Raw genomic sequence first — 13,547 nt, forward strand, 5'->3', positions numbered from 1 at the left:
ACTGTTGGCAAGCATAATTTTTTGGGACATGCTTATAATGCCAGAATGTAAGCACCAAGTGCCCACAGCTAGTAAAGACCATTGGACATCTATGTCTACTGGACAGGCTTTCAGTGAACAGGCTACATCCAGTGACAGAAAGGTACCCTCGAATGGGAAAAGTTGATGAATTTTTTTTACTTGCTGATCATCATCTTTTTGATCACTGCTGCAGTAGCCTTGGCTGTACGTGTTCTATTCTGAAAGGATGCAACAGCCAGTCATCTTCCAAAGCTTCAGGGTACCTTCTATGTGCTCAGTCCATTAGGCAGGTTACCTAAAATCACTGGTTTGAGCACCAAGCCGTTAAGAGCTTTCCTGTCGTTGACAAGAGTGCTCCCCTGTAGGCTTTCAAGGTTTGATGGTCAGCTTGCGTTGTTCCTTTGCTGGACAGATAAGTTCCCTTTAGGGAAGAACCTTCCACATATGTCTATTGTTTAAATGTACTTTCCTGCTTAGAAAATTATTTTTAATCTAGGAGTTTGTGTGCAAATGGACTGTAATGAGACCTAACTGTACTTTTAAATGGGAACGTAGTTTTTTTTCCCTGTCTGTTTAAAACTTGTTTAAAGTAGTTCAAAACTCTTTTTTTTCTGTGGAGAAATTGATTTTATTTTTGAGCCTGGCTAAGTACATTAAAGTGCTTTACGTTTTTATGAAAAAAAAAGTGACTTTTAACAAGGTTAAAATTTTACCAGCTTTTGCCGCTCATTTTTCCTGGGCCAGTGGCACTATTTTTGGCTTGACCAAGGAACAAACTACTGGTCCCGTGGTCGGTCCTTCTTCCAGCCACAAAAAGAAAAAGTTAAACAGCCTTTGACACCACAGCAGGCTAGCAGTTTGCCTCATAGGTGGGTGACTGTGCTTTGGCCAAAGCTGGTTCCTCAGACCACTTTTATTTTTTTTTACTGCATATCCTTCTGCCTTAGCACCTACAGCGACTATGGACTGTTGTTAGCCACATCTTTTATGGCTGTTGGGGTTTCCTCTGTGGATAAGGGTAAGCATCTCCCATTGATCCTGGAAGAGGGAACAAGGATGGCTTTCATGTTTACTCAGAATGATGCGCCCATCCCTGAGGAAGCTGCTGCTGTTGCCATTAACACTGCTGATCCCATTTTCCTGTCAGAAAGAAGCAGAAAACTAAAGTTTCTACTACTACTCAAATTTCCCTAAACAGGAGTTGTGTAGTGGACTTCACTAAGGGTTTAGTTCATGTTATTGATCTTCTTATAAGGTGGCTTCTGGTAAAAGAAAGCTGGATGCTTCTTTTCCTGAAGTGATTCAAGATTCTGAATCTATACAGGAAGCTGAAAGGATAGATGCAGGGTTTTCTCCTCAGATTTCTGATTCATACTCTTGAGTAGAGCACAATATCTGATTTCTCCCTGTGAGGGTTTCTCTTCCTCTGAGACTTTTTCAAGAATATGCTGGTGTTTTCAGTGGGAGAACTCTGAGGTTTCTCAGTCCTTCAGAAAATATCAGCTATTACAGATGGAATTTCCAAAATTTTTACCCATTCCTCCAGTGCTGTCAGCTTTGGTGGAGGTGTGTCACTGTCTGAAACGTTCCTGACAGTCTGCCTGCTGTATCTAAAAGGCAGATAGTATAAAGTACCTCAGTCTTTTAAGTTTTTATATATTTATTCTAAACCTAACCCAGCAGCTAAAGTTTTAGTTAGTCCTACTGCTGCTAAACATTTAGTTAATGCCAATCTTACACTTTCTGACAAGAATGGGAAACTTGAGAAGTATGTGGAAAATATGTACGCTTCTGCAACTTTGATTTTCAGAATTTTGAATTTTCAGGCTTGTATGTTAGTTTATTTTGACTTATTGTGAAAGTATGTGAGATGTTTTGTCTGCATTTTCTTCTTGTGAGGAAAATCTGCTTTAAATTGTTTATTTTTTCCATTTTACAGGCCTAAACTCATTGCTTAAAATGTGTGTCTGGCTCTGTTGATACTTCTACCAGGGCTATGACCGGTGGTACTGTTTTTAGGAGGTTTTACCTGGCTGTGTTCTCAGAACCACCCAGATGTGAAAATGAGATTTTAAATTCTCCCCTGGGTAGAAATTTAGTTTTTGGTCCCTCTGCTACAAAGGTTATCAAAAAGTGTGAGATTCGTTAGCTAATTCAGGGGATCTCTCAATATTTTTCAGCTTTCCTTTTCCTAATTTTCCAAGTGATTCTCTAACTCCTCATCCAGTTTTGGGAAGAAACAAAGTGAACAGTCTCAGCAAATTGCTGGTAAAAAGAAGGTTCCAAAAATAATATTATTTGAGGGACCTTGTCCCCCCCCCCCATTACAGACTCTCCATTTTAGCTAGGGATATAGCTTCACAGTACAATCTCCTCTACGTTCAACCTATATCCTGTCAGAGCAGAATTCTGTGGTAAACAAGCTGAACAGGACAAAGTTAGAACCTCATGAATGGAAACTAGATCAGAGGGTCTTCCAATATTTGATCCATCTGTGGGAAGTTCCTCAAGTAGACCTATTTGCCTGTCTAAACAATCAGCTGGCAAAATTCTGTTCCAGGACTCCATGCAAGAAGGCCTGGAAGACGTGCTTTTCTTTTCCTTGGACAGGAATGTTCCTGTATACTTTTCCACCCTTTCCACTGAAACCCAGGGTACTCTTGAAAATTCAGAAGGAATCTCCCAAGATCATGGTGACTAACTTCTGGCCTAGCCAACAGTTACTCTTCCTTCTTTTGGAAATGGCCAGGAGCAATTACCATAAACTTCCTGACATAATGGATCTACTGACAAGAAAAGGAATGTTTCACAGCTTGATCGTAGTCGGCTTCAGCTGACTGCCTGGATGATATGGTCTTAACTCCTTTTAGGCACCTGTTTAATGAGTATGTGCAGCAGGTACTAATGAAGGCAAACGTGACTGCTACTGGAAATTCATATATCAAAAAATGGAAAAAGTTTTCTGCTTGGTGCAAGCAGCATAACTGGTACCCATTCAGTGTTAGTGTTTCTCTGGTTTTACAATATTTGTGGGAGTTGCTGTCTTTTGGCATTTTTTTTACTTTTCCATCAAGGTTAAGTTGTCAGTCATTTCAGCATATCTGCCCATGGGTCCTCCTCTTTCAAGGCATTCTCATTTCAAAATGTTTTTGAAAGGGGTTTTGCATAAGAGGCTTCCAAGAAAGCTGATGGTCCCCCCTTGGGATCTTAATTTTTTGTTAGAGAAGCTAACACTTTGGCTCATTGGAACCAACTAATCTGGCTGACTTGAGGTTAACATGGAAAATTATTTTACTGATTGCTCTGACCTCTGCAAGAAAAGTATTTGAGTTGCAAGCTCTTGTAGTGAATCAGTCTTATTATTTCATTCACCAACTTTTGTAAAGTAGAATTAAATATCCTTGAATCTTGTTATTACAAGATAGCCAAATTTGCATGTAACCAGCCTCAGAAATCACATCACTCTGCTTACTGCCCTCCATCACCTGGACTGGTTAGAACTACCAAACTTACTTGCATTAAATCAACTATTAATCACCCATTCAATCTTGTAAAAACCCAATTACTGCTCAGCTCTATCTGACCTTGATCGACCCTATACTAACTTTAAATCCTTTAGGTCAGCTGATAAAGTGCTGCTTAAAGTTAACAAATCATATAACTCGCATGGAGACTCCTTATATTGTCATAAAATAGCCAAATATTGGAACTCCCTTCCTCAAGATATTCTATCCATCAACAATACCCACAACATCAGAAAAGCCCTAAAACATTACTTCTCTACTCACTGGATATGCTTCTGCTCTCCTCCAGACTAACCCTGTTTCTCTCTCCTTTTCCTGTCTCTCCTTTTCCTCTCACATAACCTTGTGATGTTATGTAGTCATATCTCGCCATAATTCTTGCTAGATGGGTTCGGAGCCGATCCTCGGCTCCGACTCGGCCAATACTAAAGCTCGAGAGATTTTACTGGCTCGAGGCTATCCCCTGTCCCATGGTCCACCATGGCAGCTCCCCAGATCTCGTTTACCGCGAAAGCTTCGAGGTTGTCTTCTTACTGGCTCGTTGGCTAAGTGAAATATTTTTGACTATATCTCTTCACCTTTCTGTTTAGTAGTTTTTTCCTTTTTATCTGAGTGATTGTTGTGAGAGTTTGCTACCCCTGTCCCCTTTCTTAAGGATTGTACGGCCCGTTTTAGTTAGAGGGCCGTAGTCACTCATTTAAATTAGAGGGCCTTTCCTCTGTGTGCTAGGTTTTGTCTCCCTCTATAAAAAAAAAAAAAATATTTTCTTCTTATAGTTGTATTATTGTTTTTTTTGTTTGTTATTGCATTGTTCTTTCTTCTCAAAGAAATATGTCAAAGGATAAAGACAGAGAACACAAAGAACTCTGCCCTTCTGGCTTTAAATAATGTGATAAATGTTCTCAAAAAATGTCATTGACTGACAGTCACACCAGCTGTGTGTACTGTCTTGGAGAGGCTCATTTGGAAGAACTCTGTACCTTCTGTCATGCCTTCAGCACCATGGTTCTTAATGAAAGGAAAAGAAAACTTATAGATAGGGGCCTTATGACTAGTTCCTTCCAAGAACAGCTGGAACAAGGTTAGACAGTTCCTAAAAGTCATAAAAGGAAATCTCCATCGGTTCCTGCCTCGGAACCAACGAAGAAATCAAAAGCGACGGAGCCGAAGAGTTCTGGCTCCAATTCTGCTTCTTCAGTCTTGGTGCCGTCTGTTTCATTGGTACAGAGTCAATCTTCTCTGTCGAGACACTCAACGATTTTGGAACCAGTTTCACCAACCTTAAGATCTCCATTTTTGAAAAGGAGGAGAACTCCATCTATCTCCACCCATTCTTCCAGGACACTTTCTGATGAGGATTTAGAGCAGGTGGTGAAGAGGCAGCTCTGTGACCGGTGCTGGCAAAAATTTTAGCTCCTCCTTCCGAAAGACTTTGGAACCATTCCGTCTTCAGTCTACTGTTCCTCCTTTGACTGCTTCACTCTCAGAGTCGAGGGGTCTGGGAGCCGATGCTCTCCGGTCGACTCTGAGAGGGATAGTCACGCCGTTTTTCTTCAGAACCGACCCTCCCTCTTGGTGCTTTGGTTCGTGTGAGCTCAGCTCCCATGTCCGCTTCAGAGCCTGCCCCTCCTACTCCGAGTTGACCTTCCATTTCCTCGGAGTGGGGGTCTTCTTCGAAGCAGGATGGTAAGGCTTTCGAGGCGATAGAGAAAGCTTTGTGTAGTGCTAAAGCCCTGCCATTGGACCCGATTTCCCTCCAGCAACCGGCACAACCTCTTCTCCTCCACCTGCCCCTAAGCGTAGGGAACCAGGGCCCCAAGGAGCCTCCATTGGAGGTGTCCTCTCTTCCGAGACCTCCCCAGACTACCCCACTGGAGAGGTCCCTCGGAAGAGACTTTGTAAAAGGAAGCACATTGACTCACCCGAGTCTGTCACTGATTTGGATGAGTCAGAAAGGTCCCCAAGATCCCCCTCTGAGGATGTCTCATTTGCGGACATCCTTGAAATCCTTAGACAGAGGGGTGATTGGAAGACCTCTAACCCTACTGAGGATGAATCAGTGTACCATGAGGCTTTTGGTTCCCGACCTTCCACCTCTTGGGTGACATCGCCATAATACCAACTGTTAGGGGTCATATCTCTGAAAGCTTGGACCGCTCTGGACACAGTGGAGCCTGTCCCGAAGAGGCCAAACAAATTTATCACTGCTCCAGAAGACAAATCATTTCTGACTAAGGGCGTACCTGTGGATGCTATGGTGATAGCAGCAGCTACGAAGAAGGAATTATCAGAGACATCCTCCTAAAGTCTAGGACGATGGATAGGTTTGGAAGCGTACCTTTTCTTCAGCGGGCTTTACCTTACAATCACTGAATTACCTGTCCCATTTTACTAGGCTTCAAAGGGATCTCCTAAAGGAGTTGCCCTTCAGGGTTCAGTAGCTTCGGGATCTGCTGACAAGGTATTTGCGCTGCTCTTCACCCTTACCTCTATTGCTAACTCCTCCATGAGGCTGATTTCCTATGCAGCTGACTGAGTGAGCAGGATGGCTGCAGCAGGGATCTCTCTTAGGAGACATTCCTGGGTGCGTCTATGCAATTTTACAGAATCCTTCAAGTCTTCCTTTGCCAATGTCCCCTTTGATGGTTCAACCCTTTTTGGACTGCAGGTAAAAGAGACTGTGCGAGCAGGAAGGGAAAACCTTATCTGCTGTTGGAGTCTGTTTCTCCCTTCCTTCCAGACCCTATCCCAAGGGTCAAACAGGAGGGAAAATGTGGTTCCATAAATCCCAAAAAGGTTTCCCACAAGCACAAGGTCGGCCCTCCCCTAGAGGCAGAGGGGGCGGTTATGGAAGGCACCGTGCTCACGGCAGAGGGGGTCCACAACACCAGGGTGATAGAGATGCTTTCTCTGACCGTCCCTTTCATCGCCCGACTGTTCATCTCTGGAGGTAGTCGGGGGTCATCTCTCACTGTACCCAAGTGCCTGGCTACAAATTTCCCAAGATGGATGGGTACAAAATAAAATTTCCAGAGGTTACCTGATTGCCTTTGTTTCCAGTCCCCCTACAAATCGGTCTTTACCAGATGTACCACCCAGTCAAATAGACCATGCAACATCAGAGGTCATCTCGTTGCTTCAAAAAAGAGTCATCCAAGAAATCCCCACAGAACAAATAGGATCCGGAAATTGCTCACGTTTCTTTTTAGTTCCAAAAAAGACTGGGGACTGGAGATCAATTTTAGATCTCAGCAAGCTAAACAAGTCTGTAAAAGAAATTCCGTATGATCACTCTGCAGTCAATTTTTCCGTTTATTGGAAAAGACAATTGGATGTGCTCCATAGATCTTCAGGATGTGTACTACCATATCAAAATGGACAGGTGCTCCAGAAGACATCTACGCTTTCGGCTGGGAGCCAGCCATTTTCAGTTTTGAACACTGCCCTTTGGCCTCACTATAGCCCCCAGAGTGTTCACCAAATGTATGGCGGTGGTCACGACTCACCTGAGACGTCAGGGATTCCAGGTGTTTCTGGTATGTAGACAACTGGCTCCTCACTGATACCACCAAGCACCAACTAATCCAAGCCAGGGACAAGAATCTGTCCTTGTGCACCAGATTAGGAATTACAGTAAATCTAAAAAATCAGCCTTATTTCCATTGCAGCGCATTGTCTTCTTAGGCTCAGACATAGACTCAACCATCATGACAGCAAAACTGACTCCAGAAAGGATAGAATCATTGCACAACCAAGTCAGATTCTTGCTGAACAAAGACAAAGTACAGGCCAGGATAGTTCAAGTTCTAGGGAGTATGGCATCAACCATTCTTTTATTTCCCTTAGCCCATCTACACATGAGAGTACTTCAGTGACCACTATTTGCCCAGTGGTCAATGCAGGATCTATCCTTGTCCACCAAATGCTCATTACAACCTCCTGTAAGAAGGATCTAACATGGTGGTTACATACAGATCAGCTTTATCTAAGTTGTCCCAATGTTCTCCCTCAACAAAATGCAGTCTTGACCACGGACGCTTCCCAGATTGGGGGGGGGGGGATTATCTGGGAGTGACAGTCCAAGGTATCTGGCAGGATCACGCAAACCACTTGCACATAAATGTTCTGGAGATGAGACCAGTACTCTACTCGTTGCAAGCACTTCACAGTTCTCTTCCCACCAGGACAATTGCAATTCAATCAGACAACATGTCTGTAGTGTGGTACATAAGCAAGGGGGAACCATGTCTTACCCATTTTGTCGAGAGGCACAAAGTGTATGGAAATGGGTGATGGACACTCAACGCTTTCTGGTAGCAATGCACATTCCGGGGAAGTCCAATGTGATAGCAGACAAACTGACTCAAGCAATTCTGATGCCTCATGAGTGGTCCCTTAAAACAGAGGTTGCAGAAGAGATTTTCCACAAATGGGACACCCTTGCTGCGAAATATTTGCCACGTACATAAACACCAAATGCGGCAACTACTTTGCCCTCATTCCCCATCCAGGGATACTCTGGTCCACAATTGGCCTCCGGGACTTCTTTATACTTTTCCACCCTTTCCTCTCATACCAAAAGTGATTCAGAAAGCAAAACTGTTGGAGTACCCTGATCCCCATTGCTCTTTACTGGCCTCACCAAGTCTGGTTCCCCTTCCTGTGGCCCTGTCTCTTGGAAGAACCATGGATTCTGGAACCATCTCCAGACCTTCTGATTCACCAATCAGGACAGTTCCATCCTACCATCCAAACCCTGAAATTGACAACATGGCTGCTCCAGTTCCAAGAATAGCCAGGTGTATATCCCTTTCTCCTACTCTTAAACACATTCTCATTTCTTCCCACAAACCATCTACCAGGAAATTGTATTCTACCAAATGGAAAATGTTTTCCATTTGGACAGCTAAACAAGGCATAGATCCCTACTCAGCCCCCATAGAGTCTATCTTGTCCTTCCTTGCATCTATTTTTCAAGAAGGAGCTGCAGCTGCTACCATTAGAGTTCAGTTGGCTGCCATCTCAAATTATCATTTTGGGAACATGGGAAATCCTATTATATCCCACTCTTTATGTAAAACCTTTTTGAAAGGAGGAGTCCTTCTCAGACCTCCAATCAGGCAACCTCCGGAGCCCTGGGACTTAAACTTAGTTCTGACCTCATTGATTTCTCCACCATTCGAACCATCTTTTTCATCCGACTTGAAATTGTCTTGGAAGACATTGTTCTTAGTAGCTGTAACATCTGCTAGGAGGGTTTCAGAATCGCAAGCTCTGACCATTCAACCTCCTACATTATATTCCATAAGGATAGAGTCTCCCTAAGAACTAACCTTTCCTTCCTCCCTAAGTTATGCTCAGAACATAATCTAAACACAACTATCAAATTACCAGTGTTCTTCCCAAATTACAGTAATAAATCAGAATACAGACTACATCCATTAGATGTCCATAGAATTCTCAGATTTTACCTGCATAGGACTAAAGATTTTAGGAAATCAGATCAATTGTTTGTTGCCTTCTCAGAGAAAAACAAAGGCTTGCCCATTTCCAAGGTGACTCTGTCTAAATGGCTTTCAGACTGCATCTCATTTGCTTACAAAAATACTGGGAAACAACTTCCTGCTAAAGTAAAAGGCCATTCAACTAGAGCAGTATCAGCTTCATATGCCTTCAAATCAAAACTCCCAATTGATGCCATTTGTGCAGCAGCTACTTGGGCAAGACCTCATACCTTTGTCACTCATTACAAATTGGATTTGGCCTCCTGGGACTGGTCATCCTTTGGGTACACTGTGCTGAAGAGTCTCTTTGCTTGAGCCACCCGGGATAAAGGTGCTGGGGACGCTGTCCCATTCAGCAAGAATTACGGTGAGATAGGACTACATAACGTTAAGAAGTTATGTACTTACCATAACGTTCCATGTTTGTAGTCCATCTCGCCTACATTCTTGCATCCCACCCTCCTTCCTGTATCCTGGAGGAACTGGTGGACTATCCATTATGCTGTTTGACCTTGTTATAGTTGTTGGATAGTAAAACAAAGTCCTTTTGTTTGTATGTACGTAGTTATTGATAGTATAATTACTGTTATGTATTTAGTTACTTTCTTGCAAACAAGATCTAGGGAGTTGCTGTGGTGCACCATGGGATAGAGGATAGCCTTGAGCCAGTAAAAGCTCTCGAGCTTTAGTATCGGCCGAGTTGGAGCCGAGGATTGGCTCCGAACCCATCCAGCAAGAATGTAGGCGAGATGGGACTACAAACACTGAACGTTATGGTAAGTACATAACTTCTTATTGATAGTTCCTCCATTCTTTTCATTCTTTCAGTTTTCTTCTCTACTAGTTCTTATGTATAAAAAAAAATCTTTTTGTTTGTACTGTATTCATTGTTTTTGAAATGCTCTCTCTGTTTAATAACCATTTGTTAATATGTAACGGTATGGTTGTATTTTTTATAGCTTTGTGTAACTATGTTGCTTATGTGGAGCTTTTCTCACCGGGTCCCCGCTGAAAACTGGCTATGTTGCCCAGTCAGACATTACCCAGTAAACAAATGTAAATAAAAATAAATAAATACAATTTTTCATAGAGAGTTTTTTTTAGAACTAATCCTCCTTTTATACCTAAAGTGGTATCTGAATTTACTTTAAACCAAGCTATCCACCTCCCTATATTCTTTTCTGATTCTAAAAGTGAGGAGGAGAGAATAATCCATACCTTGGATGTCCACTAACAACTCTTGTATTATCTTGACAGAAAAAAGTCCTTCAGATTTGTAGATCAGTTGCTCATTTCTTGTGAAAGTGAGAGGGGGACAACCTGTGTCAAAACAGACTATTTTCAAATGGTTGTCCCAGGCTGTTACCTTTTTTTCTCAACACAACAAAACTATTCCAGGCAGGCGCAAGGCCACCTCTTCCAGGGTCTTGGCGTCATCTATGGCTTTTTGGAAAGGGTTGTATTCTAGAAGCAGGAGTTCCTTTACAAAGCGCTGCAAACTTAATTCCTTTTCTAGTTTATGGTCATGCTTTTTTATGACCATTTTCCAGGGGCTTCTGGACCCGGACTCTTCCAACCTGCAGAAATACTAAGCTAGAGTAATCTACCCATAAACCTAAGGCTATTGCAACAGTGACCAATATGATGGACAGAGTACAGTACAGTACAGTACAGTTGTATAAGTAAACTTACCCTAATGGTAGATGTTAGGATGATCACTGCTGCAGTACCCACACCGTCCCGTCTTGTTTTTTTTTTCATGCTAGGGTATGTATGTATATATGTTTTTATTCCATGAATATTTTCCAGTAATGTTAGATCTCCTTTGGAATATAAACAAAATTAGGAGTAGTATTCAATATCTGGTCTTACACAGGTTGTAAATTTAACTAGAACTTTTCTTGATTTAGTGTCAACATTTAAGAGTCCCATAACTCACACTGCCTTTAACTTGACTGTCCTGCAGATACCCAAGTCACTGTACTGAAAAATCTCAATATCTGTATCCAAGTCAAATTTTTTACAGGTTTGGATGGTCTGAAGTACAAAACTCCACTCTTTTCACTATTTATTTGTAAACTGTTATCCCTCAATCATTTGTAATCTCCTGGGCATATGGGGTAAATTTAATAAAGCCAGTGATACTAGTTAATAATGCTTCTATTTTAATGTCTTCATATTTGAAAACCCAGTACATGTTGTCATTAGGTAAAAAAAATGCAAATTTGGTTCCAAAAGAGACCCCTATGGAATACCAGAGCCAATTTCTGGCAAATGGAAAAGTGACCATTCGGTGTAACCTGTTGCTTCCTGTTATTGAACCGCCCTTTCCCGAATTATTAACGTATGGGTTAACATTCTGGATGACTGGGGAGTTGATTATCACCGTGTGTGGGATACTTTTGAAGGATTTTGATAAGTCCAAATAGACCACTCCAACACTAATGCCATTGTCCAAGGCTTAACTAACATTAGCATAAAATTGGACAAGATTAGTAAATGTAATCAGTGTATGTCTAAAAGAATGGCAAAGTTATTGCTAAATTTGATAGATATGGATCATTGTGGTTTTGTGGGGGGTGGTAAATATTTGACAACATTAATAGAACAATGATGATCCAGAGAAATGCGGAATGTAAGAAAATACCACTGTTGTTGGTAGGTCTTTATGGAGAGAAAACTTTCAACAGAGTAAGCTAGGATTTTGAGTAGGCCAGTAGAAGCATTTGCATTTCCTAATGTAATAATGTGGTTAATTAAGAGGATATATGAAGGATGAGAGGCAAGAATTAAAGTGGGGTGAGGTCCTCTTTGATAAGTTATATTTGAGCATAGGAATCAGGTGGGGTGTCCTTTTTACCCTTTATTTGCTTTGTATTTAGAGCCATTGGCAAAAAAGGGACTCAGAAATGCAAGGATATAATTGGTTATGTAATCCAGCAAAATTGTCTTTATTTGCAGATGACATTGTTTTGTACCAGGTAAATCCAGAAAAGGACATCTCAGTGTTGTGGAACATTTTGAGACCGTCTTTTCGGGATATTTATTTATTTGTTTGTTAACCAGGTTAGTCTGGCTGAGCCAAAGGCCCGTTTTTAGTGGAAACCCGAGGAGAAAAGCTCAAAAAAATTGCAAGACATTAACAAGCATAAATTCAGAAAACAAGAAAATTACATAGCTGTATCATACATTCCTAAAGCTGTAAAACTTACATAGTTCTATTGTTGCACATGTTTACAATAACAGAAGTTGCATGAAAAGTATAAACAAGGATAAAAAATGCTGAGTGAACATCATATGAAAGTTTAGAGGTAGAGAAAAAAGAACAGACTTAAGTTTGTGTTAATAGGTCATTATATTAGAGAAAACGGATCTATATTGGTAGTGAATACTTGTTAGTATTTCTATTAGAGAGTATAGGTAGTAGAAGGATGAAAGGTTTGGTGTAGAGAGGGGTATGGGGGGATTAAGTAGAAGGCTGAAAGACTGAGTAAAGAAGGGATATGGGGGTATTAAGGAGGGTCCTGGCATGGACAGGAGCTAGAATTAAGAAGGTAGTTTTAAAGTTAAATTCTGATGTGGTTGTATATTTGATGATATGAATATTTGGTGTGAGATTGTTCGAGGCTTGTGACACTAAGCTTTTATATAGAAGTTTACCAATGTTTTTGTTGGTTTTATAAATATTAAGGAGGTGTTGATCAGAGCTGTATAGAGTTCGAGAGGGGGTTTAGAGGGATATGAGAGAGGAGATAGATGGGGGCAGACTAAGAGTTTGTTTAGTAAGGTGTGAGTAAACTGTAGTTGGGAAAGAAGAAGAAGAAAGTGGAGGAACTCAAGCCACTGAAGTTGTTTTAAAGCGAGGCAGTGACGGGATTTGTATGGTTGATTGCTGGCAAATCAAGCTATGTTGTTGTAGGTTTGTTCCAGTTTGGTAGTTAAGGTTAATTGTAGAAATGTGAGTATCAGTGAGGCATACAACAGATAGGGTAGGAGGAAGGCCTGTGCCAGAGGGAGTTTGGAGTTAAAGGCTAGGAATTTTTTGTTTCTATAGAGTAGACCCATTTTTTTGATTTGTCTTTTTAATACAGCGTTGTATATGGAGGTCAAATTTAAATTGGTCATCAATTATAACACCAAGAAGTTTAGCGTGCGAGTCAGCTTTGATAAGGGTATTTTCATGTGATGAGATGATAAAGGTGGTTTTGTGATGGGAGAAGGGTTTAGGGAAGAAAAGGAGGAGTTTTTTTTGGGAGGGGGTTAGGATGAGCTGGTTATCAGTTAGCCATTGTTTGACATTGTGAAATGTGTTTTGAGTGATAGAGTGGTGGTGAGAGATGTCATCAGAGTAGAAGATCAGGGTAGAGTCATCTGCATATTGCATCAGGGAGGAGGTGGTACAGGAAGAGTGGAGGTTGTTTGTGAAGATGTTGAAGAGAAGAAGTCCCAGATTGGAGCCCTTGGGGACACCAGTCTGGATGGGTAAGAAAAGGGAGCA

The 13,547-nt window shown here is 41.5% G+C and overlaps 1 protein-coding gene across 5 annotated transcripts in view; it reads left to right on the forward strand.

Moving 5' to 3' along the window:
• Nucleotides 1–13,547, forward strand: part of BTBD8 (BTB domain containing 8) — a 1,983,533-nt gene that overhangs the window by 732,627 nt on the left and 1,237,359 nt on the right. The gene's annotated exons all lie outside the window — the stretch shown is intronic.

The sequence above is a fragment of the Protopterus annectens genome, chromosome 10.part0, assembly GCF_019279795.1.
Source record: "Protopterus annectens isolate FY-2018-M chromosome 10.part0, PAN1.0, whole genome shotgun sequence".
Classification (NCBI taxonomy): domain Eukaryota; kingdom Metazoa; phylum Chordata; order Ceratodontiformes; family Protopteridae; genus Protopterus; species Protopterus annectens.